This window comes from Hibiscus syriacus, unplaced genomic scaffold (genome assembly GCF_006381635.1).
Source record: "Hibiscus syriacus cultivar Baekdansim isolate YM2019G1 unplaced genomic scaffold, ASM638163v2 tig00112216_pilon, whole genome shotgun sequence".
NCBI lineage: Eukaryota > Viridiplantae > Streptophyta > Magnoliopsida > Malvales > Malvaceae > Hibiscus > Hibiscus syriacus.
Window position 1 is genome coordinate 248,873 of NW_024063269.1, and position 7,621 is coordinate 256,493.

At 36.1% G+C, this 7,621-nt stretch overlaps 1 pseudogene; it reads right to left on the reverse strand.

Moving 5' to 3' along the window:
• Positions 1 to 2,761: 2,761 nt before the first annotated feature.
• Positions 2,762 to 5,516, reverse strand: LOC120175835 (annotated as a pseudogene).
• Positions 5,517 to 7,621: the final 2,105 nt, after the last annotated feature.

Genomic DNA, 7,621 nt, shown 5'->3' on the forward strand with positions numbered 1-7,621 from the left:
GTTATTTGTAAAATTATGTATTCAAATTGGAGATATAATGGATTGGTTCTACGTGCTTATATTGTTTAAAGTTTCAGGTTATTATTAGTTCAAAGTACCAATATGATACATTTGATTTGAACTCCAGTTAAAGATTGCTTATTTTAAATGTATGTTTAGTGTTTTATGTGTTATGATTGCATGTATCATGTTTAGGGTTTTTGGTGTTCGTATGGATAACTTGTTTAATTTATAGTACGCGATTGATAAATTTTGTAATACCGCAAAATCAGGTCTAAAAATTAATTAAATTGAACTTTAGAATTTGAAATTTTAAATCTGAGATTGAATTGAACAAAAATTTAGATTCGATGGTATAATTAAAAGATTTTCTTGAATTAAGAACTATAATGAATATGATAAAAGTTAGAAGCGTAATATGTGAACCCTAAGATTCGTGAGGGAATTGTATGATAATATCCCACTTTATTATATATATTTTTTCGAATAAAAATTAGTCTAATATGAAGTGTTGGGCGAAATTACAAAGGTGGATATACGGAGGTCCTATTGCATCACGATTCATGATCCCATGTGTATATATATATATATATGTGGGATTACTCTCGAAAACGACTTTTGTAATATATGTTTGGTTTAAGTGATAAATAGTTTGATTTTTTAAGTAGATTTTGAGTTTGAGTCTTTATATATATAGAAAATCTTTATTGGGAGACTCACTTACCACAACCAAGTGTGTGACCCGAGTCGATTCAGATTAGTCAAAGTAAAACCTTGAACACTAAAAGAACAACAAAAAAAGAAAGAAAATATAAAAAAAAATTAGTGATTTTGGCGTCGGGAGGAATAGAACTTGCAAATAATGACTGAAAATCACACATCCTATTGTTTGAATCAAAGATCTTTAGGAAGAATGATATTTCATTTTTATTAGGGTAAAATACACAAATGATCTTCTGATTACATGATATTATTTTGTTGATTCTTTTGACTATTAAAAGTTATAAAATAGTCCCTTGAATATAGGAAGTTGTTTTGTTATGTATCTCGACCATTAAAAGTTACAAAGTGGTCATCTGACTATTCATTATGTTCCAAACTCGTCATTTTCTGTTAAAATATTAATAACAGTTTGAGCCGGAAGTTAACTTGCTACTGCTGGCTGAGATATGATAAAATCTGATCTCATAATCTCAAACGACTATCATATCTAAGTGAACATGTTAACATCTAGCTCAGATGATCATTTATTTTTTTAACAAAAAGAATGACTAGTTTAGAACATAATGACTAGTTTAGAACATAATGAATAGTCGGGTGACCATTTTATAACTTTTAATTATCGACGGACTCAACAAAGTAGTATCCTGTAGTCGAAAGATCATTCGTGTACTTTACCCTTTAATTACCGAGGACACATTATGGGTTCCTTTTAAATAATTTTCTTGTTAAATAAAACTCTAAGTATAAATATACACTTTTTAGTCCTTGTCTATTTAAAAAAAAAAAAAAAAACTACTCATTTACGGGCCTTTTTGTCACACCCTGAAATTGAGAAGTGAGATTAAATTGTGAATAATACAAACTTTTGGAATGATTTTATAATTCTTAGAACTCAGGGACCAAAGTTGTGAGCCTTAAAAACCTTAGGAACTTGTAGTGCAAATGACCACATTTTCTTAAAATTTGAATTCCAATTGCTTGGTAACCTAAATCATTTTATCATATTCTGCTTTGTTTTAAAATAAAGAACGAGTTGAGTTGTTGGAGAGATTTTTCATAAACGTTTGTTTATATTAACACCTCTGCAGTTTTCACATTTGTCTGGTTTTATGAGTTGGGATGTGAAAGAGGAAGTGTCCATCACTCCTGTTTATATAATATTATCACTCGTAGTAGTGTATCTGTGACACAGTTTTCACAAACTGTTTTTTAAATTTTAACAGTCGTCACTTCTGTTTAAACGATTCGTCACAACTTGTTTAACGTTCGGTTGATTACAGGTTTTAGAGAACTCGTCCTGTGAAACTTGATATACTGTCGGATAGTCAGGAGCTTACTAGCTCTTGTCTACATTTTGGTTTATCTGTGATATCGAATTTGTCTCCAAGGATCCCGGTCTTTTTTTTCTCTTGTTTTTTTATGAATTCTTATAATGACTTTATTTGTCAAACCTTTGTGCAAGACTATATTTTGATAGATTTTTATATAATATTTTTGTTTCTATTATAAGATTTATGTTCATATTTTATAATTTTTGTATAATAACAAATATATAGTTGCTGCATAATAAAGTGGTCGTAAACTTAGTTTGAATCATCATTTTTCTGTAAACCTATTTTAGATTATTTCGGTAGTGAATGTGACTTTTAAGATTCGATCGCAACGTTTAGGCCGAAAATCTAAAAGGATTACACATCTTACTTTCTCAATTTTTTCTACTTTGGCTGCCGCGTGCTGTTGAAAATAGCCCCAAGAGCTACCATGACTCGATGATTGGATTGACTTCGACTTGATTGAATCTGATATGTTTCTAATCCGTTGATTAGACCCATACCCGACCCGATGACTGACTCATATATAATCTTTTGACAAACATGATCTGATCTGTTGACCCGATTCGTATCTAACCCGTTATTAGATCTAATCTGACTCATTGATTGACCCTTTAACTGGCCCGATTTAACCTATTCATTAAATTGTATTTGACCTATTGGTAGATTGTCAGACTTGAGTGATCTCAATGATTAAAGAATTGTTGTTATTTTTTGAGGTCTTGGGCTCGAGTATTAGAAATGTCAGAGGGATAAGAGTTTAATATCAGAGAGTTAAAATCAAATCGTGCAATAACTGTGATACACATAAGTGAACCATGAGGATTACCTCGTGCAATGTAACCAGTGGATCCTGTTAACATGTTCAAAGTAGAAGTTCCCATGTTCTCAATAGCCCCACATCCATTGCCAGCACCTACTGTCTTAACAAGCCTTGCAATACCGAAGTCCGAAACCAATGCCGTCATATCGTCGTTTAGTAGAACATTGCTCAGTTTTAAATCACAGTGTATGACTCGAACCGGGGAATGGTGATGCAGATAGGCCATCCCTTCTGCAATGTCACTGCAAATCTTATCTCTCTGTATTAGACTCAAATCTGAATAACCTGAACCCGAACTTGACTTGAATGCGGATAGAGACGGCTGTCTAGGCTTCCATTCTCCATATATGGAAGAACCAAGGCCTTAAAATCGGGTAAACGGCAAGCTGTTATGATTCGAATAAGGTTTCTGTGTCGAATCCTCTTCAGAACTTGGCATTCTCTGTTGAAACTTTTGGTTGAATTCCCAGACTGCAAATGTAATAGCAACACGGCAATGATAGTCCCATCTTGAAGAACTCCTTTGTAAACACGTTCATAGCTGCCTGCCTAGATTAGATTCCGGTCATTGAATCCTCCAGTCGCATTCGAAAGTTCTTTTTGAGTGATTCTGGGGAAATTGTGCATTAGTTCTGGCGTTAGAGGCTTTCTTAAGCTTCCGTATTTACTGGAAGAAACCATTAGTTTAATGCGCCGGATTCCGATCATAAAGCATACTGCGTTAGAGGCTTTCTTAAGCTTCCATATTTACTGGAAGAAACCATTAGTTTAATGCGCCGGATTCCGATCATAAAGCATACTGCTGATATCAGTACGGTAACAACTATTACTACGATAAAAATAACCAAGAACGTACGTGATCAGAACCAATGTTTCTTCCGAGGGCACAATGGCTCACTAGACGCCGCTCCGCATAGGCGCGGGTTGCCTAAGAACGACATATATGTGGCCGAATCAAAGATGCCACCAGAAGGAATCATTCCTTCAAAGTTGTTAAAAGAAATATTCAGAAATGTGAGATTAATTTTGCTGAGGCTCATTGGTACATTTCCAGCTATATTGTTGCTCGAGACATCGAATGACTCGAGGTTCTTCAGATCGCCTAGAGGCTCTGGAAGCTGCCCTTCGAGCGAATTGTGTGAGAAATTTATCGTCTTCAGCGCGATGCAGCTCGATATTTGTGGGAAGATGTTCCCATTGAGGTTGTTTGATGAAAGATCAATTTCTTCAAAATTTTCCAGTTTGCTGAACTCAATAGGCAAAGGCCCTTCAAGAAAATAGTGTAACAATTTTATAAATCATCTGATTTCACGTATTTCATTTAGCTCTTGAGGGATCCTCCCTGCTAGCTTATTGTAGGATAGGTCAAGCATCTACAGATTCGAGCATTTGAGTAGTTCGGGCGGTATTGTCCCGGTAAGGAGGTTGTTATTGAGAAACAAAGATCGAAGAGCGACTAAATCTCCGAGGCTGGCCGGGATTTCACCGTTGAATCCATTTTTTGATAGATCGAGCAGACCAAGATGAGGCAGTTTCCCTAATGCTAAAGGGATTCTGCTGTTGAACAAGTTGGCAGACAAAAACAGCCGCTCCAACATCAATAATAGACCAAACTCTTCTGGTATTGTTCCATTCAGAAAATTGGATGTCAAGTTCAGCATTGTGATGTTCGAAAGGTTACCGATTTCTGGCGGAATGGAACCGAATATGCGGTTTTCCTGCAGTTTGAGACGCTTAAGACTACAATGACAGATTGAGCCCGGTAATCTTCCTCCAAGTCCCATGCCAGCCAACTCAAGCTCCATCAAACCAGTGCAATTTCCCAATGCAGCGAAGAACGGATCAAGGTTGGTGTTATTTCCTTGGCTTCTCATGTTGTTATATGACAAATGAAGAAACACTAGATCAGGGAGCTTTCTTACTAAATCCGAAGGCATTTCACCAGATAGATGGTTGTACTCCACATCTAGATTATACAGTTTAGTATTGGTTAAAGATGCAAGAAATTGGCCTGTAAACTGATTGTTGTACAAACTGAGTGCCCATAAACCGGGACAGTTTCCGATTTCCACCGGAATTCGACCGCTGATATCATTGAAAGACAGATCTATAACCTTTAACTGAGTGCAGTTTGAGAAAAAAGAAGGTTGCAGGAGACTTGTCAAGTTGTTCTCCATAACAACAAACACGGTGAAGTCGGTGAGGAGGGAAAAACTGCCCGGTATTGGACCGTTTAAGTTATTCCGGTTAAGAACTAGAGTCCGGAGGTGTCGGAGGGACGAAATTTATGGTGAAATGGTGCCAAAGAAGTGATTTTCGTATAGGTTTAGGAGCTGACGAGCAGTGAGATTGGAAAGGAAAGGTGATATCTTGGCCACAAGTCCAGAACTAGAGAGGTCAATTTGTGTCACACGATGATGTTGTTCGTCACATGTGACACCAGTGAAGTTGCAAACATGAACACCATCCTCCCAGTCCGCAAGCGTCGATTTTGGGTCGATTAATACAGACTTCTTGAATACTAGAAGTGCAGCCTTGTCTTCAACCAAACAACGGCGAGGACAATCGTGGTTGCAAGATACCGAAACTGACTGCCGGAGAAAAATTAGAAGAACCAAAAACAACTTAACGAATGCCATTCCCGGGACCTATCGGACAAGAGCATAACACACTTCCCTTTGAGGGATTCCCCTATGTTTCTTCTCCAGACCTTCATTATAATAATAAGAACTTAATAAAAGTGTAAAGTAATTTGGAATTAAGACAAACCAAAAAGAAGTGTGATTTTCCTGAAGTAGTCTGAGAGTGACAACTTATCAAGTTGTTTAAAATGAAGGTGGACATGGATTTTTAGGGACGAAATATTTCAATAGTGGCAACAATGATTAGCAGAAAGACTAACATGCTTTATTCATTTACTATTTATTTTAATGCATATCACATTGTAGTTTTATATAGATTGCAACAATGGGAATGATTTGGTTTCTGATTTGAGCAGGACATAAAGCAAAATTTATGAAAAAGCTAATGGAATTGTTGTTTTTTTAATGTGAAGAAGAGAAGGAACATTGCTGCTAGAAGAACAAAAACAAAACTTCATACTAAAACTTAGAAACGTTACATTTTTTTAAAACAAAAACAAAATAACTAACCACTAACAATATGATCCTAAACTTTCTCCACGTTTACAGATCATGAATAACAAAATAACTACTTCCAAAAAAAAATAGGAACAAACTTTGACACAATCAACTTAACAAACAAACATTAAAAAACGTGTGGACATGTTTCAGTCCTAAAGCAGTCTTCTAACACTCCTTGTTTTAGGAGCTGCAAATACCAAGTCTTGACCCCAAAAACTCGAACTTGCAAGCAGACGATGGTTTAGTTAAAATGTCTGCAACTTGATCTTTTGTTTTACAGTAGACAAGAATCACATCTCCATGATTCTGTACTTCCCTTAGGAAGAATAACTTGATGTTGAAATGTTTAGTCTTCCCATGAAACACAGGATTATGAGAGATAGTAATAGTAGCTTGGTTGTCAACAAGGATCTATGTGTTTTCCTTCTGCTTCAGATCAAGATAAAGTAAAATCTTCCTTAGCCATAAAGCTTGATTAATAGTAGTTGTTGCAGCAATAAAATATGCCTCTGCAGTGGATTGAGCTACAATTTCTTGATTCTTCGAGCTCCAAGAGAAAACACCAGAGCCAAGAGTAAAACAATAGCCTGAAGTGCTCCTCATATCATCAATGGAACCTCCCTAGTCACTGTCAGAAAAACCAACCAGCTTGAACTCCTTGCACCTTTTGAACTTAACACCAAAATCACATGTGCCTTTGACATATCGAATCACTCTTTTGGCAGCCTTGAGATATAATTCACTTGCACAATGCATGAATCGAGACAAAATACTTACAACATTCAAAATATATGGCCATGTTGTCGTGAGATACATCACGCAACCAATCAAACTCTTGAAATATCATTCATCAACTTTGTCAGCACCATCTTCTCCCTTTGATTCATTGGGGTGCTTGCTGCCTTGCACTCTTCCATATGAAACTTCTTTAGTATTTCCTTTGCATACTTTTTCTGGCAGATAAAAACTTCACCTTGCCCTTATTTAATCTCCATGCCAAGGAAGTAGGAAATAAACCCGAGATCTGTCATTTTAAACACCTTCATCATCTTTTGTTTGAAATTTTTGAATATGATTTGTATTGTTTCCTGTAACCAGTTGGTAATCAACATACAGTGAAACAATAAGAATGTCAGTACCATTGTGCTTGACATACAAGGTTGTTTCTGATGGACTTTTCACAAAACTAAAGTTCAACAAATGTTCATCAATTTTACTATACCAAGCTCTTGGAGCTTGTTTTAGACCATAAAGGGCCTTCTTAAGAAGATAGACTTTATCTCCTTCACCTTCCTTCACAAATCCTTGGGGCTGCTCCACATAAATTTCTTCCTGTAAGACACCATTTAAAAAGTCGATTTGACATCCAACTGGAACACTTTCCAGTCCTTTTGTGCAACTATTGCAAGTAATAACCTGATTATGTCTAATCTAGCAACAGAAGCAAAAGTATCAGAGTAATCAACACCAAAGATTTGGGCATACCCTTTTTACACAAGCCTAGCTTTGTGTTTGTTGATCGAGCCATTGGCATTATGCTTGGTTCTAAACACCCACTTAACTCTAATTACCTTCCTGCCTTGAGGTCTGTCCACAAGGAT